At 32.6% G+C, this 25,692-nt stretch overlaps 1 pseudogene; it reads right to left on the reverse strand.

The window, feature by feature from the left end:
- Nucleotides 1-13,923: 13,923 nt before the first annotated feature.
- On the reverse strand, nt 13,924-25,209 carry LOC132714990 (ras-related protein Rab-7a-like; annotated as a pseudogene).
- Between the last annotated feature and the right edge of the window lie 483 nt (nt 25,210-25,692).

Raw genomic sequence — 25,692 nt, forward strand, 5'->3', positions numbered from 1 at the left:
CGTTATAGAGTCTTTACATAATTTTAACATATTAGGACCAATTCCATCAATGCCAGAAGATTTATTTTATCAAGGTTGTCAATATATTTGCTTACTTCAAATGTGGTTATGAAATCAATGTCAAATTGCTTATGTCTAAGTTTATGATCTAGAAAATCTTTTAAATACGAAAAATTGTTAACATTAAAATAAGATTTCTTAATTAGATTTGAAATTTCTGTAAAATGTTTATTTAAGGCATTTGCAACATTCACATTTCCTTCAAAAAGAACATCATTAATGTTTAATGTGATTGGTAAAGACGGTTGCTGCTTATTCTCATTTGATATGTCTTTTAAATTTTGCCATAAATATTTACAATCTCTCGAATCTTCAACTGCCTTGTTATAGAACATCTTCTTACTCTTTTTAATAATAGCCTGGCATTTATTTCTCCATAACTTATAATTAATCCAGTCTTTACAACCTTTATAGTGATCTCTTTTATTGCGGGCCTCTTTAATTTCGTCAGAGTACCAATCTGGTTGTTTAGTCCTTTTAATACGCTTTACTTTTACAGGCTTTACTATATACAAGTTCAGCAATCTTCCTTTCGCTCACATAGAATATTAAGAAAGTGACTTCTAAAATATCAAATATAATGTTTAATTAAAATAAAGTGTTGAATATCAATTATTAATTTCTGATAATATACGTTCACAAACTGCAATTTAAGTACATTTTCAATCAAACTCTATATTTGAAATTTTACAAGTCACTTTCGTATTTGTCAATGTAAGCGAAAGGAAGATCGCTGATATTGTATATAGAAATTATGCAAAAAAATGGGGTATAAAACTATAAATCATCATAATGTAATGATTAATTTAGAAAATAAATAATATTAATTTCTTATAATACACGTCTACAAACTGCAAATTTAGTACATTTTCAATTTAACCTCTATATATTGAATACTTTACAAGTCACTTTCGTATTTTTCTATGCAAGCAAAAGGAAGATCGATGAACTTGTATATAATTAACGACTAGTACTGCTAGTTCTAGAGACGAAACATCCGAAACTAGACATAAAGATGACATAAACTCGCATATCAAGAGACGATATAGACCAAACAATAGAAAAACCTATGGTGTTCAAAACGGAACATATCCAAGTAATACTGAAAATGTTGATCTAAATGACAAAGATTATCCACGTGGCTCAAATATCTCAGTGCGAGTAAGTAATAACCGGTTTGGACAAGCGAGAAATGACTTCCACAATGACACATTTGATGAAAAAGCCAGTTTGATTGTCACGTTAGAAAGCGAACGAAAAGTTATTACATAGGAGGCTTTAAAAATTTCAATTTACTGTGAACTTAATTCATCAGTTCATATTCCATAAAGGTCTGAGAGCGGAACAATTAAAATATTCCCGTGTAAAAGAACTCCAATGACGTCATTATTCGCGCTAACATCTTCGCAGATGATAATGTACATAGAATTGTTGAGCACGGATTTTGGCCTCGAGGAGTAATCTGCAAGCCATGGCTATCACGTTAACGCGCTTAACAATAAACGGAGAACTTGGAATCAAGGTAATGCTTCTGATGTTAATTGCGAGATCCACAAGGTAATCGATTCTACAACCTTCAGATAGTAATTGGAACACTTATTCTCATGACTCTGACAAAATATATACAATCACTTACGTGGTGATGCTATCTGAATGCATAATTCGGATAATTAAATTGCCGAGAACACATATAGACCTTTCTTTATGGAACTAAAACATAGGGCTCTTGGAATATTACGGGTCTTATGTCAAGCTGCTCGTATCTCTGCGATTTTCTGCAAAAATATCAAATAGACATAATAGGAATTTCAGAGCATTGGCTTTCAAGTCGAAATGTACATTTTATTAATAGTATTAACAGTAATTATAAATCATATGTTGTCTGTGATAAATCCGCTAGTGCGATTAACAGTTCTGTAACACGAGGCGGTGTTGCTTTAATGTGGAATGTTAAATATAATAGCCTTGTTTCACAACTATGTATTGATGATGATAGAATAATAGGTATACAGGTGCAAGTAGCGCCTTCACAATTATGTTATATTTTACAGGTTTACCTGCCCTCGAGGAATCATTCTATATCTATGTTTAAGGATTATATTGATAAGGTATTTGATTGTTGGTCAATGTATAATGAGTTAGGAATAACCCTCGTTATGGGGGACTTTAATGCCAATTACTTCAAGCACGATTCAAGATATAAGTTTATGTCACAATTCCTTATAAATACCAATTTGTGGCCGGTTAATGTAGGGGACATGTGCACTGGAGCCACAAAATCATTTGTATCATATGATGATTGCTACGAAACGCTAATAGACTATATATTACTTCCAATCGAAAAGTTGCAGTATGTTCGTTATTGTGAAATAGTTGACGACCATTGCTTGAATTTCTCAAGACACCGACCAATAGTTTGTACACTAGCTCTTCCATACTTTAATGTCCCTGTGACAATTAACACAAGCAATGACATTGATTTTCCAATTTCATGGAAAAAAGTTCAAGATTCTCATGTAAATGAATATCAGTTTTTCTTAGAGAACAGCACACTGAAAACTTGGAATTATAATAACCTTACAGGCCACGTAGACATTGACAATATGTATACAGACATGGTAGAAACTATGGTTTCCGGGGCCAACACTGCTTTCCAAGGGCAAAATTTAAACACTTTCTGAAACCTTACTGGAATAGTGAGCTAACCAATTTACACAAATGTGTGAAAGAAGCGCGAATGCATTGGTGCAAGGATGGTAGGCCTAGGGATAGTATTTCCGATAGTCGTAAACGATATAAAGACGCTAAACGTCAATTTAGAAAAATACACAGATCTCAAGTCCGGAACCACCTACAAAAACTTGATGACGACATAGATAACGTAGCAGAAATGGACAGAGATCAATTCTGGAATTTAGTTAATAACAAGCGCAAGAGTTCTAATACATCTCCAGGTAGTGAAATGGTTTTTCAATGATGTTACTTACAGAGACGAGCAGAATATCTGTCAATGGCGTTTATACTTCGAAAACTTGTATTCACCATCAAATAATATTAGTTATGATGACAATTGGAAAAATGAGGTTACGCATACATTGAATAATGCTATACAGTCAAAATATTTAAATCGCAATGTACATGTCACAGAAAATGAGATAAAATGTGCTATTCAAATCATGTAAACGCGGAAAAGCCAGCGGAATAGACAAAGTATTCTACGAGCACTTTATTCTATGGTGGAGCCGTTGTTATTCATGCACTGTCAATTTTTATTCACCTTAATGCTAAGAGAAAGTCATATTCCGCTAGAATGAAGAAAGGTATTATTGTGACAATTCATAAAGGTAATAATAAACGCAAAGATGACCCGAATAATTTTAGGGCTATTACGCTGATGCCTACCGTTCTTAAATTGTATGAGTCAGTGTTGTTAGGACGCTCGTCAAAAACAATCCTGCAAACTATCAATAGCCAACAAGGTGGTTTTCAAGATGGATTAGGCTGTATGATGACATCTTTTCTACTCAAAGAAACTTTACTGTATTGTAAAGAATTACATAGTCAAGTATATGTTTGTTACTTGGACGCTCGACAAGCATTTGACAGAGTCTGGCATGACGGCCTTTTGTACAAGCTTAATGATTGTAACATAGATGACAATATTTTTTATCATTTGTTGATATGTATAAAGACATGACTAGTGTTGTAAAATATAAAGGGTCTACGTCAGAGCCACTGAAAATGTTACAAGGCACAAGACAGGGGAGTAAAAGCTCACCGCTGCTATATATTTTTATTCATAAATGACTTGATAATGGAAGTAGAACGAAGTGGTCTCGGAATCTGTGTTTACAACTTTACGATAAGTTCGCCAACGGTGGCAGATGACATGGTGCTAGTTTCTTTCTCTCGTAAAGGTTTACAACAAATGCTAGATATATGTTATAAATACGCGTCAAAATGGCGATTCGAATACAATGCTTCTAAATGCTGTGTTTTGAAAATACTTTGCCCCCGACAATTATATGAACGAAACAAACTTTCTTACTAGGGAATTCACCTATTCCATATGGTAACCAATACAAACATCTCGGGATCCTTTGTGATAATAATCTATGCATGAATCCTTCCATAGACGAAGCAGTAAGTAAATTAAGGACAACATTTTATGGTATTCTTAATTGTGGTCTTCACCCAGATGGTTTAATACCTCCGACGCTCACGACCATTTATCAAACGGTTGTTTTACCAAAAGCTTTATATGGCTGCGAGCTATGGAATTCTGTGCAGTCATCGGCAATGTTACGCTTGGAGAGAGCGCACAGAGAATGTATTAAGTGTATACAAAAAATACCCCGCAATACATCGACAGTTATCTCCCTTGGTGCATTAGGTATGTTTCCCATTGAAGCTGAAATTGCTAAACGCAAACTGATATTCTTTGGTCAAATTTGCAGACTCCCAGAGAAATATATTGCAAAACAGTTCTTTGTACACAGACTTATAAACTATTTGAACGGGGATAAACAAGTGATCGGATATATTCCTGATATGTATAAGCTATCTGGATTTATGAAAAACAGATACATTGGGGAAAACGTTAGACTTATTTTTGAAGTTATTGAACTATTAAAAGAAAGAAATAAACCAGGTTTGTTATTTTTTGCTGATTTTGAAAAGGCATTTGATAGTCTTAGCCACAATTTTATTATATCTGCATTGAGAAAATTTAATTTTGGTAATGATTTAATTCAGTGGGTGAAACTCTTTTACACGAATATTACTAGTATAATAATCAATAACGGCCATTTTTCAGAAACTTTTAATATAGAGAGAGGTGTGAGACAAGGATGTCCATTATCATCGTCCTTATTTATTATATGTCTTGAAATATTGTCAAATTACATAGAAAATGATCGCGATATCAAGGGAATATATATTGAAGGAAAAGAAATTAAACAAACTTTTTTTGCTGATGATGCATCTTTTTATAAATGATGGTACACAAAGGTCTTTTGAACGGCTTGTCTATGTCTTAAAGAATTTTAGTCTTATATCAGGTCTTAATCTGAATACTAGAAAATCAACAATATTAAGAATTGGATCACTTCGTAATACAAATACAATTTATTGTAAAAAATACAATTTTAAATGGTCATCAGAATCAGCAAAAACATTAGGAGTTACTTTTTCAACAGATAACACAAATATATTAAAAAATAATCTTGAACCAAAACTTGAGGATTTCTACAACTGTTTGAAACAATGGCAACATAGAAAATTAACTTTGATGGGTAAAGTAACTGTTATCAAGACATTTGCACTACCAAAAATAATATATCCTTTTGCGGTGTTAGAAAACCCGCCAGAATCAAAAATCAAGGAAATTGAAAATGCAATATTTCATTTCATTTGGGAAGGAAAACCAGACAAAATTAAACGAAATATTATAAAGCAAAATTTTGAGAATGGGGGACTTAAACTTACAGACATATCATATTTTTTAAAATCGTTAAAAGCAAGTTGGATCAAAAGATACTTAGATAAAGAAAATCATAGCTTATGGAAATTATTTGTTAAGAATAAATTATTAAAGTATGGAAATGAACTTATTTTTGAATGTAACATTTCAAAACAAGATGCTGATAATCTATTTCCACACAAAAGTTTTATAAATAATATGCTAAATGCATGGATTGAAATAAAAAGTACAGGCTTAACAAAAAATATCTCTTATAAAGACATTATTTGGAATAACTCGGATATAAAAATAGATGGTAAACTTGTATTTTATGAAAACTGGTTTATTAAAGGAATTAAATTCGTACAACACTTATATGATTACAGAACAGGAAAGTTTTATAATTTCGAAGAATTTAAATATTTGTATGACATCAATAATACAGATTTCTTAAAGTATTATATGCTTATTGGAAATATATCTGACACTCTTATCAACAAGTTAAAACATGCTGAAATTAACACTGTTTCCTCGCAACCTTTTATACAAAATGTTATACAATCCAAATCTGTGAATAAACTTTTATATGATTTGCAAATGAAAAACGGAAAATGTCAAGGGAAAAAAAGTAATGAAACTAAATGGGAAGAAAATATACAAAAGCATATTGACTGGAAAAAGATATATCAACTGCCTTATAAGAGCACATTAGATGTCACATTAAGAAATTTCCAGTATAAATTCCTCCATAGAATTATACCGACTAATACTTTTCTCTTCAAATGCAAACTGTCTGACACAAATTTGTGCGATTTTTGTCATAATAGCATTGAAAATATTGACCACCTCTTCTGGGAATGTACGAAAATACAAAATATTTTGTCAATGCTACACACGTGGCTAAACTCAATTGGAATTATGTTTAATCTTTCGAAAGAAATATTATTCTTTGGAGAACTTAAAATTAATCTGCATAGTAACATAATTAATTTCATTCTCATTCTAATGAAATATTACATTTTTAAGACAAAATATCAAAAATATACACCAAGTTTTGAAATATTTAGAAAAATGTTATACAGTAGAATACAAATAGAAGAACAAATTGCTTTATCTAAAGATAAATTGGAAGCGCATAAGACAAAATGGAATATCCTCTGTAATATAAGAATTGTGGAATAAATCAATTGTAAAACAATGCAAAAACCATATCTATAAAGAAAACTAATAAGATTTGTATAAATCACTACATAAAAAGGGACAAAAACATTTTTTGTGCATGAGAGAGCATGTGTGAGTGCCTGTGTATGTATGTGTATATGCGTGTATGAGTGTGTGCATATGTGTGAGTATGTTTTGTGTATTTGAGTATGTATCGGTGTGAGATTGTTTTGTGTGTATGTTTTACATTACTGTTAGAATTGAATAATTAACATAATGGAATATATTATGTTGAATACATGTAACAACAGTATGTTAACTGGAATGTTTTTGTAATTCATATATGAAAGAACATAATAAATGAAAAAAAAATGTATAAGCTATTAAGTAAATTTAATTTGCTCCATGTACTAGACGTGTATTCTGTATGTGGTACATTCCCAGAGAAACAAGCTTGGAAAAACGCTGTTAAACGGAAAGTTCATGAGTGGTATGTCAATGAAAGAAACGAAACTTTGCAAGGGCTCATGTCAGACCAGCATATAAGCACTGTGTTTCAGGGTGAGAATATTTGCCTGTTTTGGTCTTTATGTAAAGGGAATCGCTCAATGAAAGATGCATGTTACAATGCTGTTTATATTCTAGGAAGATTATACTCCTATACTGATATAGAGTGTTGTAACAAATGTAATGAATTGACTAATAAACTTACTCTCCATAAGATATTTTATTGTGCTGTTAACCATACAACTAGATGTGATATGTGGTTATATATTTTGAATTGTATCGGAATAAATGCCTATCTAGACTATATTCTACAAGATGAGAGAAACCAACTGTGCGATATTTTGTCGGGTTTTAGAGATTATAACTCTGCGTTTGATTATAATGCCCGGCTATGTTCATGTCTAACATATTTGTTAAGGCTTTGTAAGTGACTACATATATTTCAAGTAAAGCTTTAAGGGAAATACATCGTGATATTACATTACAATAGACTGTGTTAAAACAAAAATAAAACTGTAATTTAATGTCTCATCCGCTGTTCAGATCTTGTGTTTCGTTTCGATAAGCATTGAACTCTGCGGATTCCACAGTATATGTTACAATTTATTTAAGACAATGTTGTAATATAAGACAATATAAGAAACATGCTTATATGATGTATTAGAAAATATGACAGCAAATATAACTCCTGTTATATAAGTTTAATTTTCCTTAATTTTTGATCCTGTACTACTTTTTCGACATGTGCAGTCTTAAGGAAATTGTCTCTCTTTACTTGTTATTAATGCTATGTTTCATAATATGTTTTGTGTTTTATTATTTCATGTAAATATTTGTATTTTTTTTGTATGTATATATGTTATGCTCTTCAAATATTGGAGGAAATAAAAGAATATATATATAATTATTAATTTCTGATAATATACGTTCACAAACTGCAATTTAAGTACATTTTCAATCAAACTCTATATTTGAAATTTTACAAGTCACTTTCGTATTTGTCAATGTAAGCGAAAGGAAGATCGCTGATATTGTATATAGAAATTATGCAAAAAAATGGGGTATAAAACTATAAATCATCATAATGTAATGATTAATTTAGAAAATAAATAATATTAATTTCTTATAATACACGTCTACAAACTGCAAATTTAGTACATTTTCAATTTAACCTCTATATATTGAATACTTTACAAGTCACTTTCGTATTTTTCTATGCAAGCAAAAGGAAGATCGATGAACTTGTATATTAAAATTAAGCCAATAAATGGCGATTTAATTATGATTATTTATTATAATATATATAATTTGTTTCTAATAATATACGTCTACAAACAGCAATTTTACTGTAAAATTCTATTAAAACGGTACAATTCAAATTTTAAAAGTCACTTTCGCTCACTTTCGCTCACTTTCGTCAAAAATCTCACTTTCGTATTTTAGGCAAACCCCGTAAAAAGTAAGTAATTTTAAGTTAAGATCATAGAAAACTAAATTCTTTCATATTTCAATTCTTTAATGATTTTGGGAGGTGTAACATTAATTATATTCACAAACACGCCAAAATAAATATAAAAAAGGAGAAAACCCACAAAAATATCATATTGCCCAATATATCTAACTGGTCAGCTGTTTTCACTGTAAATGTTGCACAGAAGGCGCTGAATTTGTTTGGGTCTCAGAATGTCAGAAAGGTACTGTACAGTAAATGTTGTGAGATTTTTATATACTGTAGTACAAGTAATGCTGTTTCCAGTGTTAAAACTGAAGTAAATTGGCTATAAGGCTTATTGCAACACTGATTTTCAATGTAATGTTTATATATTTGGCTTAAACAATTTAAAAACAAAAACAAAAAATAAATTAATAAACATGAATTTTCTTAAATAACTGGGATTTAAACCCCAGATCTCTCGCTTCCTAAACAAGCGTGCAACACCTGGACCACAGGGAAGTTATAAGACTAGCCTGAAGTAAACCTCATTAATTATTCTAATTTCGAGATATTTTGTTCACGGTACACCTGTAATTTAACACTTATGTAAATAATCATGGAGCTTAATATAAGCATGTATATCTGTGAAATAATTTAGCAAAAATCGTCTCAAATGTATATAATATATATTATTTCCCTACTCTTTGTGTAATACGCGCTGAAGTGTGGCTAAAAATAGCGCTTTGTTTACGTGGATTAAATTATCGGGTGCCGTTACTTATGATAGCAATTGATTACCGATCGTCGACTGCCTAAGGGGGCAGGGGACCTAAAAATGAAAAATTTTGTATTTCAGTGTGACCAGAAACACAATTCCAAATATTTCAAAATCTGTTTCACAGGCAGATAACCAGTTGTACAGCATTATTCAATGATATATGACATACATTGAAGAAAAAAATAGTTTGCATGCATTGCTCCTTCAAACAAGAGCTGTCGGAAGGACAGCACGCTCGACTATTCTAAGTGCTTGATAGTAAAAGAGCCTTGATAATGTTAAATTTTTTAAGTTCACAAAAGGGCTAATTTTTTTTTATAAATTCATGTTATAGGCCTTAGAGAGAGTCTAATTATACAGTATTGGCTTGACTATTCGGAAGGTAATGTCACAAGGGTGTTTTATTGAATATAATAATACTAATTACCTATGAAAAATAAATTTGACAGACAAGGTACAAAGGCTTGTTATTAAGATGTTTTATCAAGAAATCACTGCTTTATTATTATGAATGCATAAAATTGTCCCAAAAAAGGCACAAACTGACAAACCCTTCAGTAGTTATTGAGATAACAGCTTACAAACAAAACTTTACCATGAATTTCTAAGTTGAAAAAGGGGAGAAAAATCAGCCTAAATGCAAGATAGAATTATGGATCTTTGTCAGTGACCTACAATTATAACCCTAAATGCATATGTGAAGTTTTAAATAAATATCTTTAATAGTTATTGAGATATGTAAAACTTGCATGTAAACATTAACCAAGAGACTAAGTAGAAAAGGGGATATGAATCAGCCTTAATGCAAGATAGAGTTATGGAACTTGGTCAGTGACATACAATTATGACCCTCCAATTATGACCCTAAGTGCATGTGTAAAGTTTCAAGTAAATATCTTTGAATACCTTTAACCTTTAACCAAAATTACTAAGTTTCAAAGGGGCAAATAATTCTGCAAATATTGCAGACAGAGTTATGCAATTTTTGCACACTGATGTACATTGTTACAACAAAAAAGTATTTTAAATTTCAATTGAATATCTCAAGCAATAATTGAGATATTTGACTTTACAAAAAAACTTTAACTAAAAAGTTCCAAAGGAGCATAATTCTGTCAATATTGTAGGCGAGTTATCCCACTTGTCAATCTGATGTACCTTGTTACTTTAAATAAGTATTGTAAGTTTAAATTGAATATCTCAAGCAATAATTGAAATATTTGACTTTACAAAAAACTTTAACCAAAATTTTTAAGTTAAAAAGGGGCATAATTCTGTAAATATTGTAGGCAGAGTTATCCCACTTGTCAATCTGATGTACCTTGTTACAATAAATAAGTATTGTAAGTTTAAATTGAATATCTCAAGCAATAATTGAGATATTTGACTTTACAAAAAACTTTAACCAAAATTTCTAAGTTAAAAAGGGGCATAATTCTGTCAATATTGTAGGCAGAGTTATCCAACTTGTCTATCTGATGTACCTTGTTACTATAAATAAGTATTGTAAGTGTCAATTGAATATCTCAAGCAATAATTGAGATATTTGACTTTACAAAAAACTTTAACCAAAATTTCTAAGTTAAAAAGGGGCATAATTCTGTCAATATTGTAGGCAGAGTTATCAAACTTGTCAATCTGATGAACCTTGTTACTATAAATAAGTATTGTAAGTTTTAATTGAATATCTCAAGCAATAATTGAGATATTTGACTTTACAAAAAACTTTAACCAAAATTTCTAAGTTAAAAAGGGGCATAATTCTGTCAATATTGTAGGCAGAGTTATCAAACTTGTCAATCTGATGTACCTTGTTACTATAAATAAGTATTGTAAGTTTCAATTGAATATCTCAAGCAATAATTTAGATATTTGACTTTACAAAAAACTTTAACCAACACCGACGCGAACGCCGACGCCGACACCGGGGCGACTACAATAGCTCTCATATTCTTCGAATAGTCGAGCTAAAAATGACTGACAGCAATTTATATTTACCCCCGCCCAGCCAAAATCACACCTAAAATATACCAATATGGGCAATCTTCATGAAGGTGCAGCATACTCCAGAATCCGCCCGATTCCTTTAAAAATATCAGTAACACGCAGTGCAAGCTATGGCATTTTCAGAAATGACAAATAAAGTGTCTGTCATACGTTTAGATTTTTCACAAAATTTATCTGAAATTTCTTACTTGTTTGGCGCCAACTGTCAAAGCTTGATTTTTAACTTTTTCACCTCCATTCGGAGAGTCAGAAATACATACAAAGCTACCAAAATGCTTAGTTTCGGGTAAAAACCCAAAAATATATCTCATTTCCTACACACAAACAAGAAAGAATTACAATGACAGAGAAATATCAGAAGTTATCAGTACCTTCAAAACACCATATCTGAGTTATTAAAAAATTTGACCGGGGCCAGCATTCGAATATGTCCCCTGCCCCCTAAATTCGTCCCTGGCCTACAGTCAACATTTTTACTTTATTTTTTCAGAAAGTCTAAATAATAACTGTTCATTTAGGCGATCGCAATAATCCGAAGATTTCCGGAAAAAGCCGAGTAATTTTCATTGATTAAAATGATATTCCGCGTAACAAAATTATTTGAATATGTTACTGGTAATTTGCGGCAATGTTAAAGAATTACACAATATTAGAAATCTTCGACCAATCGGGAACTTTTTTTTCTTCCCTGAGAAGGTTTGAAAATTAATGCGCCTGTCTTTTGACAACCTTTACACAGTGATCTCCCCTTAATTTTTCGGCGTTAACATAGTGCACTTATAAAGGGAAGTAACCGCTTCGAGGAGTTCGTGAAGAAACTACTTGCGGATTTTGCAAATAAGCATATCAGGGTCTGAAATTTCGCTATTTGTCCAGTAGTTTTAAAAAATATAGCTATGATATTCGTTATCTATTTTGAAAAAAGTCATATCACTGAAGGCATTGAATTGGGTGGTACATAGTGACTTAGTTTAAACAACAAATTCATTCGCCTAAAAAAGTACTCATATGTAATATACTTATGAATGTGTTATCTTATATGTACAAATACAGTATTAGGAATACTGTATGTGTATTTAAATTCGCGGAAGCAAATTTTCGCGGAAAGGTCCACTTTGGGGGTATATACAAATATTCGCGCTATTTTGAATTCGCGGAGGTGACTGCCGAAAATCATAAATTCGCGCACACCCAGTAGGTTAAAAAAATAAGAGAAATTACTCTTAATAGCTTAGGCAATGGTTTTCGCAAGCAGCCTTCTTTAATTTTACATACTATTTATTACTGTAATCGTTGTGGGACTTCACAGTTATTTTCAACACCTGGTGTCAAACAATACGCTTTTGTACAGAGCAAAGACATTCAATTTGTCCTGCGGACAGATTATGGCAAACAAAAGAATGTCCGTTAACGTGCGTGATTTTTCACAGTTTTAAACAGCTCTGAATGAGACAATAATCTTTTCACCGATTTTGTTAAAAAGTTGACTGAGTAATAGTGTTTTGTTTTCCATGTTTTCATCAGTTGAAATCGTTTATGTTTGTGTTGTTTGTATAGTTTGTTTAGAAAAACAAAATATAATCTGATCAGATGTCAAGACGTTTATAACTCAAACTATGAAATAAATAGCGTGGTGCAATGGTATTGTTCAATCCGATAATCATATCAGTCAAACAATAATACTGTAGCAAACTGATTTATATACGGAGCTGAATGTTACATTTACAGTTTATACGAAAGTAAAATCACTCTTTGAAAGCGCCACGGATACCAGACTTATGGCAGCCGTGAACACCCTGATATACATTGTTCTATAGATGCGCGAAAATTTGACTATTAAGAAATTATTGGTGTAGAAATATTCGCGCTGAACAAGAATTCGCGGGTCGAATGTCACCGCGAAGATCGCGAAAATTTGAAGCCCGCGAATATTTCTACACATACAGTAATTTCATATGAGGTTCATCGCAGACTGGACACGAAGAGAAGAAACCGACACTTAACGGCGACCAATCCCTTGAGGATGAAAATATATCAACATTAATTGAATGAAAAGTCCTTCACTATGTTCCAAATAGAAGAAATATAAACATCTACGTAAAGTATAACTTTTTTTAATTGACAGGTAATAAATGGTACGGATTGAGTAGGTAGCTTGAAAACTCTCTCCTTTTTCCATAAACAAAGTTACAGTGTTCTTATGAGAACCTTATGCGACTTGAATATAACTTACCCGTAGATAAAAAAATAGAAAAGGGGAGAACCCTCGGTGGCAATGGAAAAGAACAAAATACATTTAAATTGCAGACTCGGTTCGACTGCTTTCCGTACATGAGGGGTAATGGGAAAGTGCAACATCCTTCACGCCCCCTAACATAGTCTTAAGAAGTATTCAGTTCTTAATGTATCAATACTTTTTACAATGAGCTAGAGCGGATGACCCCTAAATCCAAACATGTTCCTTATTCTGTATAAAATATCACCGTTCATTGCCATTGATATTGGCATATATCATTATACTAGCTGACGCTGTTTTCTTTCACTTCCTTCCCGCGACATTTTGTTGCCGAGGTTTTTAGTTACATCAAGTTCCTTGTTAGGAGCATCAAATTATGTCAAATCAATCAAATAATATTTCAAACATGTTCAGTACAAATATATGGGGATATTGATAAGAAATTACAATGACCTATCGTATCTTATCTGCTCGAATGCTCAAACAATGTAATTTTTATGTACATTTTGTGTTTCAAATAAAAGTCAAAGTATTTATTAGATTAAACATATATACATGTTTTTCGCCACACATAATTGGCGGGTAGTAAGTAATAAATGTATAATATTGAAAAGTATGAAAATATATAATTCATGTTTCTAATTTCATGTTTTAAGAAAAGATGGGCATATTTAAGTACACATAAACGCATACAATACAAGTCATGGCATATTTATCATTCATATCTAATAATATACATCATAAATATGAAAAATAGTTTAAAGAAATGCATATTTTATTAAACAACAACACCCTCATTTTTCTTCTTTAAGCCAGTTAGACAAATTTTGCAAGTTTTACTTTAACAGATCTGTTGGGTGTTGACATAAGCTTATTGAATTTATTCATATTAGGCCATGTGTAATAATAATTATTTAAAAGAGTTAAACGTAATTCTCTATAAAAAGGACATATTAACAAAAATGATACTCTGATTCAACTTGATTCAAATTACATCTTCTACATAATCTCTCGCTTATAATAATAGTCCTATATCGACCTTCTTCAATCTCTAAGTTGTGTGATGAACACTAAATCTCGCTAGTACTTTCATATGTGCCTCGACATTACATTATTAAAATAACTAGCTTGAATAAAGTTTAACAATAATCTAATTCAGAAGATGAGTCTAATTCAGATAACCATTGTTGTAAATCTTTGAATAAATAATTTAACATTCACTTCAGATATTCTATCACAATTCCGCAGGTAAGAAAAAACCAAGGTTATGTAATAACTTTTTTACATTACATGACCAACTATTTAACAACGTATTATTTCGTCCATGCAACATCATTAATTTATACATAGTTGAGTCAGGCATATTTTTAATTTTATACCAAACTTAATTATTCTAATTTTACGTACCATATACACAGGAAATACACAAAATTCTCCATAATCTGCAGTACTGCATGCTTGTTGTTTAACACCAAGTATTTGTTATAGAAACTTTAAGTATACACGTTCTATGTCCTGAGATTTATGGAAACCCCATATTTCATATCCGTAACATAAAATTGGTAATACCATTGAATGAAAGAGCTTATATTTATCTTTAATATCTAAATAACATTATCAAAAAAGGAGTTCAAAGAATAAAGAGACTTCAAAGCTTAAATTGGGCAGATAATGATTTTTGAGCTTGATAAAAACTTCCATTAGATGATAGTGTCACTCCTAAATTAGTCAATGTTTTAACTTGTTTTAAAATTTTATTATCATACTTAATTGATATATTTGAAGGTCTATTACCTTTTCTAAAAATCATTACACCTGTTTTATCTGAGTTAACCTCAATACCCTTTTTCCTACAATAATTATACAATTTATTTAGTAGAATTTGTAAACCTTGTTCAGAGTAAGAAAATAAATCAGTTTCATCTGCAAACAACAACAAATAAATTTGTAATTCATCAATGGTAAAAACATCTATACTATTGTCAGCTAAGTGATCTTGCATATCATTAATAAACATAATAAACAAAAAAGGAGATAATAGCTCTCCTTGCTTCAAGCCCATGTAACTATAAAAAAAGTCAGTTAGTGAACCATTATTACGTACACAAAATTTCACACCCTCATACATGTACATGCTTCTTAGTAATGGATACAGTACGAGTTTTTCTTCAAAAGTGTCTTCTTACAGATGTATGAAGACAATTGTATAGGATATCGACCGAGTACGAGTCTTTCTGTTTACGAAACACCTAGTTGACACCGAGAGCGTAGCGATGTACGAGGCCGATATCCAACTTACACACCGTAAAACTATATTGGCTTGAGCAATAGCTGATCTGAAGCATTTGATGTAATGCACAAATATTATTTTTAACACAATGCATATACAGGTAAGCTTTTATCAACGTTCTGCTTAAATACAGTATATATTTTGCATTTAACTTTGCTTTTACCTTTTAAATAATAAAAATAATAAAAAAGCTAAATGTGCAATTTGTCAATAATAAAGTGAACTGTAATGGAAGGTATGTTAAAGAATGAATACGGTAGTTATGTTGATAGTATCCGGCAATGCAGATTCTAGGACATTTGCCCCCGGACAGTTGCCCCCGCCGGACGATTGTCCCTTTTTCTGCTGTTGTCACTTGTCACTTGTCATCTCGTGTATAGATTTTTTGTATGCCAATGGAACTATTATAGTTTATATATAGATGCTTTTTTGAATTTCACAAATTTGCGCCAAAAGTTTTTTGTGTTTTTAAGCACAATGAAATTTCGACAATTGGCGATGAATTTTGGTACATGTAGCAAACAATTCAACAATAAAATATTATAACATTTTTAAAACAAGGAGGGGGGCAAATGTCCGTCCCTTTCAAAGATATCAGGCGGCAAATGACCGCCACTGCAAAAAGGTGGCAAACTTATAAGGGGGAAACGGTCCGAAGGGCAATGTCCGGATACCCAGCATACCACGAAAGACTTACATACTTAAAGGTATTAGCTAAACGATTTTATGAATTAAAAAGTATTAATACACAGGGTTAGCTCAGACTATTATTGTCATTGTATTATAATTAACAGACAGATAGGCACAAATTTGACCTCTTTGGCCATATAATTCATGTAAGATTGTGTCTAAATATTGACTTTTTATTCTTAAAAAGTAGATATTTTAGAGATTATTTTAAAATAGTTTTATAGTCTCTTATAACTCCTTATGTAGGAGTGGCTTTGTGTTGTGAAAAAAAAAATATGTCAAGATGTACAAAGATGAGACTTTAATAAAATATTTGAGTTGAGTTCAGTCCCTTCCAAAGATATGTGGCGGCAAATGACCGCCACTGCAAAAAGGTGGCAAACTTACGAGGGGGCAACGGTCCGGAGGGCAATGTCCGGATACCCAGCAGACCACGAAAGACTTACATATGTATATTGTTGGCAAGTGTGAGATACATGAACAAAAACTATATTTTATATAGCAGATTATAAAGTGTTCTAGAATAAAATATAATAGTTCATCATAAAATTCTTATACTAAATCACTTATAACTTTAACATTTTAAAATCGTTATAAGTATGCTGTGATTACTGCTGCATAGTTGCATAGATATCAACTTGAAGCGTCCATTTTGTTATATTTGTGAACTTAATGAAAGAAGAACCACTTAGATTACTATTTCTTTGAAAAATGAGGCGATTAAATAAATGTTAATTGTGTGCTAACTTTAATATTGTTTATTTTGATCTTAAAATAACTTAATTATCAAGTTGAATGATTTGACCTTTACAAAACATCTTTTCATTGGTCTAAATTTATTTATGCATCATATTGGCATAACAATTTTTCAGTGGTCGTTTATATCATTGGCGTTAAAATATTTTCTTTCTTTTCTCCTTGACTCTGTATAAGTTGACCATTAGGATCACATGTTGTTTAAAATTGAAATTTTTGAGGTAACAGGCAACAGGGTCAAAATTCTAAATAACAAACTGGCTCTGCTATGTAAGGATAGGTATGTTTTGTTTATTCGGACATTCAAGACCTTTCTTAAGTGTGGTATTCCTCGTCGGGAATATTTTGCTATTAAGGATTGGGATTTGCACTTGAATTTGGAGGGTACTAGGCGCTTAAGAGATTTCTTATTAATACCATTTCATTTAAAAAAAAGATTGGGTAGTGCTTTACATTATGTTGAAAACCTGTTTATGTAAATTAAAGAATAAATTGCAACAAGAGATTTTTGTCAGTATTTTAAAAGTCTATTGTCTTGGGTTTTCATAGATAATAGCTTTATAATGTTAATGTTCTTGTCTTTGCCTGGGACATATTATTTTCCAGGAAAGGCTTCTTCTTACAAAATGGCTATGGCCACTTTGAAGATAATTCTACTAAGGAGATAATAAAGTTAGTCTCTTAGTGAAATGTATTTTGTTGTATTTTGTATTACATATGCTTTGTTTTCTTTGTATGGCCTTGGGTTTGGCTTTATGGAGAATATTATATTTGAATGATTATAAGTGTATTCGCAAGTTGAATAACAGAGCATTATGATTTGATGACTTATGAAAGTCACACATTGATAATTTAATTATATGTGCTTTGTGAATTTGATATGTGATTCAAGTGATCCATGGTACACGTATACCTAAATACATTCTTTAAACCTGAACTTTGCTTTTGTATTTTATTATATGTATTAGGCTTTTGTCTTTTATGAATGAAAACTTATAATTTGCTATCCATATTTTTAGTCAAAGATTTGATATAGGGATGGTGGAATAATTGCTTAGTGCATTCACCGATTTTGTAAGACAGGAACATTATGACAATCATTTACAATTTATTTCAATTTTTAATTTTTGATTGCATTTCATGTTTTCTTTGTCTGCGCATTGTCAGGTCTATTTTTCACGTGTATTTCATGACCGGGTCTGTCTGACTAGAACAGACCTGTGCATGTGCAAAAGATAGACCTCATAACGGATTTTCCTTTGTTTAAACAGGTCTATCCGAAAAATATACACCTGTCACAAACAATAGTGGAGGTGTGTCAGCTAGGATAAACAACAAATTGTCCGAGGCGAAGCTGAGGATAAATTGTTGTTTGTCCTAGGGAACTGTCTTCTTTTCGTCTGTAAGAAGACACTTTTGAAGAAAATACGAGTAACTGTATCTGACTTATACGACGCTTAAGTGTAAAGAACAGATAGATTAATAAACACATTTAATTATAAATAGATTAAATTGAAATTAAATGTATATTTACATTGAAAATATAAAACTATAGAAATATTTGCATTGCCTTAAAGTTTTGGGTAGTGAAAGGTGTAGGTAAATTGCATACGCACGGAATTTTCGTGCACTTATTAAATCGGACAGAATTCACTTTCATTCTTGATAAACAATGTTAAAATGGCTGCCCTTATCAGAGAGATCATTTATGTCATTCAACATTGAAACCGTCTCTGAACATGTTTATTGTAAATGTTATATGGATAACGTTTTGGACCCCAAATTTTGGTAAGTTTCCTTACTCACATGTTTAGCTTAACGCAATGTCCAGCTGTATATAGCCGATGATTTTTGTGGATTTGGGGCTTGGACAGTAAATGTTATGTTAATGTTATTTTTTATAGAATGTCAGACGATATGCAAATAGATAGAGTTTAAGCATCATCCAAGTTTCGTCAATGTAACTTTGTTTCTGGAAATGGCCATCCAATTTATTTGATGTATTTCTTGATGCCCATGAGTTGCGATATCAAGTTCGCTACAACTTTCCGTCGGTTTCTATGGTGTTCTGTTTGAGACAGTTAACATATTGCCTTTAACAATTTAAGATTGAACAAATCTCTTGTTTACGCTAGACTATTCGAAAAGTAGGGAAAGCTATTGTAAATTTTGTGAATTTTGACGGAACTTTGGCCCCTTTGAACTTAGAAAATTCTACATTATTCAGGCTCTTGTTTATTATCAAGCACTGAGAATAGTCGAGCACACTGGCTCTTGTTAATAGATAAGTAGCGAGATTTAACATTCTCTCTCGAAGAACTTTCACCATAGACACTTGTATTGTAAATAAGTTACAGTTCTCGGAGGAAGCATGCGAAAATTAAGGTTAATCATCGCAAAGATTTCTACATTTTGATTCGCACGAGAATTAAAGTATGAAAAAGTATAAGCATGAGACAAATTCAATATTGACTGGCGCGAAAAGTTTCTTGCGAGAATGTAAAATCTTCCAACTTTATCTATAAAAATACAGAAAGGCGGGGCAAGAATTTAAAAAAAAAATGCCAATAGGAGTCCTTTAATTGGGCCAAACTGGCCAGACGTAAGAAGACACTTTTTGAATAGTTCTGCTGGGGTATAGTCGTATAAGAATTTAATACAAATATGCAGTCAACAGTAGTTCTACTATAGTTAATACTATGACGTCATTCATTTGTTCTGACCGTACTGTGTTTTTAGCTCACCTGAGCATATGCTCAGGGTGAGCTATTAGGATCACTCTTCGTCCGTCGTCTGTCGTCCGTCGTCCGTCGTTCGTCGTCCGTTGTCCGTTCACACTTTTCAAACGACATCTCCTCTGAAACCATAAGGCAGATCATAATGAAACTTCACAGGGATGTTCCTTGTGTGAAGCCTTAACAAAGTTGTTCAAAGAATTCCATTCCATGCAGAACTCTGGTTGCCATGGCAACCAAAAGAAAAAACTTTAAACATCTTTTTCTAGAAAATCCAAAGAGCTAGAGCTTAGATATTTGGCATGAAACATCTTCTAGTGAGTGTCTACCAAGATTGTTCAAATAAAAGCGCTGGGGTCAAAATTGGCCCCGCCCCAGGGGGTCATTAATTTTCCCTATATGCATATAGTAAAAACTTAAAAAAATCTTCTTTTAAAGAACCCAAAGAGCTAGATCTAAGATATTAAGCATAAAACATCTTCTAATGAGTGTCTACCAAGATTGTTCAAATAAAAGCCCTGGGGTCAAAATTGGCCCCGCCCCAGGGGGTCATTGATTTTCCTTATATGCATATAGTAAAAACTTTAAAAAATCTTCTTTTAAAAAACCCAAAGAGCTAGAGCTTAGATATTTGGCATGAAACATGTTCTAATGGATGTCTACCATGTTTGTTCAAATAAAAGCCCTGGGGTCAAAATTGGCCCCGCCCAAGGAGGTCATTGATTTTCCCTATATGCATATAGTAAAAACTTTAAAAAATCTTCTTTTAAAGAACCCAAAGAGCTAGACCTAAGATATTAAGCATGAAACATCTTCTAATGAGTGTCTACCAAGATTGTTCAAATAAAAGCCCTGGGGTCAAAATTGGCCCCGCCCCAGGGGGTCATTGATTTTTCCTATATGCATATAGTAAAAACTTAAAAAAATCTTCTTTTAAAGAACCCAAAGAGCTAGACCTAAGATATTAAGCATGAAACATCTTCTAATAAGTGTCTACCAAGATTGTTCAAATAAAAGCCCTGGGGTCAAAATTGGCCCCGCCCCAGGGGGTCATTGATTTTCCCTATATGCATATAGTAAAAACTTAAAAAAATCTTCTTCTAAAAAACTCAAAGAGCTAGCGCTTAGATATTTGGCGTAAAACATGTTCTAATGGATGTCTACCAAGTTTGTTCAAATAAAAGCCCTGGGGTCAAAATTGGCCCAGCCCTAGGGGGTCATTGATTTTCCCTATATGCATATAGTAAAAACTTTAAAAAATCTTCTCTTAAAGAACCCAAAGAGCTAGAGCTAAGATATTAAGCATGAAACATCTTCTTATCAGTGTCTACCAAGTTTGTTCAAATAAAAGCCCTGGGGTCAAAATTGGCCCCGCCCTAGGGGGTCATTGATTTTCCCTATATGCATATAGTAAAAACTTAAAAAAATTCTTTTAAAGAACCCAAAGAGCTAGAGCTAAGATATTTAGCATGAAACATGTTCTAATGGGTGTCTACCAAATTTGTTCAAATAAAAGCCCTGGGGTCAAAATTGGCCCCATCCCAGGGGTCATAGATTTTCCCTATATACATAGAGTAAAAAGTTAAAAAGCTTCTATTAAAGAACCCAAAGAGCTAGAGCTAAGATATTTAGCATGAAACATGTTCTAATGGATGTATACCAAGTTTGTTCAAATAAAAGCCCTTGGGTCAAAATTGGCCCCGCCCTAGGGGGTCATTGATTTTCCCTATATTGCATATAGTAATTAAATACTTAAAAATCTTCTTTTAAAGAACCCAAAGAGCTAGAGCTAAGATATTTAGCATGAAACATGTTCTAATGGGTGTCTACCAAGTTTGTTCAAATAAAAGCCCTTGGGTTAAAATTGGCCCTGCCAGGGGGAGGGGGGGGGGGCAAAAGTCATTGTTATTCATTATTTGTGTATAGTAAAAACTTAACATCATGAAATATCTTCTACTGGGTGTCTTCCAAGTTTGTTCAAATAAAAGCCCTTTGGTTTAAACTGGCCCGGCCCTGGGGGCCTATGTTCAGGTGAGCGACCCCAGGGCCATCATGGCCCTCTTGTTAATACAGTACAGGTAGGTGTCCAATATTAACGTGTAAGTCCAATATTAATTGTGTAACACATTAATATTATCAGCGTGCCGTGTAGTGAAAGAAGCTTCAATGACCACAGGATTTTGTGGAAAATTATCGAAATTACAGAAAAAATTACATAAAAGATTAAATAAAATGTAAGTTAACACGAGTAATGCAACGTTTTTCCTTTGCACATTACGTATTTTTCAGAATTTTACTAAGAGAACAATAATTGTTATCTGTCGATGATTTCTTTGCTCATTTCACGGAGTAAATGCCATTTATTGTCAGTGAGGTGGCGTACAGATTAAAAACCTTTAATTGTCACAATTTTATGGTTGATTAATTATGCTTGTTTAACTTAGAATTCAACATATTTACAAAGATATTGAATATGAATTTACATCAATACTTTTTCATAGTAACTTTTATCAAAAAAAGGAGGGAAATGTTCCACCTTAACAGAATTATCTGCGTTGTCAAAACTAGATGGAGCGGAAATGTCCAGGACGATAATTCGACAAGACGAAAGTCCAACAACGCGCCTTTTGGCGAGTTTCGCTAGCGACAAGAAGGCTAGACAACAAGAGCTGTCCGTAAGACAGCGCGCTCGACTTTTTTATTGCTTGCCAATAAAAAAAGTTTTTGCAGTAAAAGGCAATACAAGAATCTCTGTATTTTTAAAGTGAACTAGTTGTTTGATACCCTTGAATATTACAGCAATGTTTATATGACATAATTTATGGTAAAGTGAACAAGTGGATAGGAATGAATTTTTTTAGATTTTTTAAGTTTTTTAGTGCTTGCCTATAATACAAAAACATTGACAGTTAAGGGCCATAATTCAAATAAAATCTTTGACAGAATTACCTTCTCCTGGACATGTTTGGGAATCATGATTGTAAACAAGTATTCCAACTTTCAAATTAATATCTCAAACAGTTCAGTCAAAAAGTGGACTGGTACTAAAAACTTAACCAAGATTCTAAGTCGATAAAAGGCCTTAATTTTTTAAACAAATCCTTGACAGAGTTACCTTCTCTTGCGTACAGATGGGGGTAATGATGTGAAATAGCATTAAAAGTTTCAAAGCAATATCTCAAAGGGTTAAGGCAATAAGTGGATTTTACCCATATTCAATGTATTTTCTAAGTCAAAAAGGGGCATAATTCTGTCAAAAACCTTGACAGAGTTATGTCCTCTTGTCTGTTGATGAAGGTCGTGATGGTAAACAAGTATGGTCAGTTTCAAAGCAATACCTCCAATGGTTTTGAAATAAAGTGAGGTGGTACAAAAAACTTAACCAAGCTCAATACACTTTCTAAGTCAAAAAAGGGCCATAATTCTGTCAAAAACCTTGACAGAGTTATGTACTCTTGTCTGTAGATGGAGGTTATGATGGTGAACAAGTATGGTAAGTTTCAAAGCCATACTTGTAATACTTCTGAAATAAAGTGGGGTGGTACGAAAAACTTAACCAAGGTGTGACGCCAACGCCGACGCCGACGCCGACGCCGGGGCGAGTAGGATAGCTCCCCTTTTCATAGTAAAGTCGAGCTAAAAAGGAGATAACGATATAGGTTGTGTTGTCGCTATCGACAACGCAGTGCGCAGTGTACCAAATCAGCCACCATAGATGAGTCACTTTTCATTCTCTCTCATAGACAGTTCCAGTTAAATCGAGAAAACAATAAGAAAGATGGTTCGACTGAAGCAAATTCAAGTACTAGTTATACCATACAGTTGATACATATGAATAGTACACATACCTTTCTGTCCGCATCCAAGTCTGACTTGTTTCCGACAACAATGAAGGGAAATTGCTTAGATTTGCCGGACGTGATTTGCTCAATAAAGTCATTTCTTAATTTATCTAAAGCAATTAATGAGCCTGGTTGTGTTATATCAAACACAAGTATACACGCATCGGCTCCTCTGTAGAAGTCAGTTCCTAAACTTCTCCTTGCCTGTCGTATCCCATATCTAAAAATATTTCAAAATTTCATCAGTTAGAGATTATATTTTGACAAGCCGTTGCGTCAATAACATTATTCACATTGAGTGAATTCCATGTAAATAAATTTGAGTACTTTTGTAATAAAAAGCCTTTAGACATTGATTTCTGATTCTACCGGTGCAAATCAGACGTTCATTCATGATTCATTATGTAGTATTTGGTATAACCCCTATTTGTTCATTCAATATTCTTAACTTTATAATAGCAGATATACACCCATACGCGTACATTTAATATTCATTATTTTATAGTAGTCGGTATACACTCCTGCCTGTTCATTCAGTATTCATAATTTTATAGTACTTGGTTTACACACCTACGTGTTCATTCACTATTCATAATTTTTATAGTAGTTGGTATACACACCTACGTGTTCATTCAGTATTCATTATTTTTATAGTAGTTGGTATATTACGTGTTCATTCAGTATTCATAACTTTTATAGTAGTTGGTATTCACCCCTACGTGCATTTAGTATTCATAACTTTTATAGTATCATTATTTTTCACATCAAAATAAAGTAAATGTAGTCAATATTTACCAATACCTGTCCTTTAAGCACTAATTGGCAAATTGATTAAAAAGGGGTCAGTACTCTCGATGCCTGAAAGGGCGGATGGAGCCAAGATTACACACACACATTGATTATAAAACAGTACCTGTTGTGTGACGACTGTACTATCTTCCATTTCAACTCTTTTAGTGAGAGAAAATCTGCTCCAATGGTAGATTTGTAGACTTGAATAAACTTAGAACATACATACTGATTCAAAAGTGCTGTCTAAACAAATCCATATTGATCGAAATTTATTCTTTAATATTTCTTTCATACTGTTTTTTCATCTTTTTTAAAACATTCTACACTGTCAAATAACTTTATAGCGGCGACCCACTTCACTTATGTCCTCGAATATCCACCATGATATCAGCCACTAATCAACTATCACACTGCCGTCTTACTTGTACTTCCTTCGACTCTTTTACAACCGTTTACCATACCTACTATCACAAACAAAGCATACTATATAAAGACCTGCTTACATTCATATTTCTAAATTTGTTGCTTACATTGTCTGGTGATATACATCAAAATCCTGGTCCAGTTCTTTCTAACGATCACTTTCTGACTCCTCTTCCCAACAAATCACCAGTTGTTGTCTTAGCCTTATGCATTTAAATGTTCAAAGTCTTAAGCCAAAGTTAGATATTATTGAGATCGAGGCCCAACAATATGACATTCTTGTATTTATGGAAACCTGGCTTTCTCCTAATACTCCCGACGAAGACCTCAGAATTGCGAGCTTTATCCTCCCATATCGTTGTGATAGAACTGCAAGAGTGGGCGGGGGCGTCGCAATATATGTTCGAGATGGGATAAACGTTGAATTTCGAGAGGATCACCATATTAACAGGCTTGAGGCAGTTTGGGTTGAAATTATTATTCACTCTAAAAAACTTCTTGTCGGCGGTATTTATCGAC

The sequence above is a fragment of the Ruditapes philippinarum genome, unplaced genomic scaffold (assembly GCF_026571515.1).
Source record: "Ruditapes philippinarum isolate M1 unplaced genomic scaffold, ASM2657151v2 ctg355_1_1_1_1, whole genome shotgun sequence".
NCBI lineage: Eukaryota > Metazoa > Mollusca > Bivalvia > Venerida > Veneridae > Ruditapes > Ruditapes philippinarum.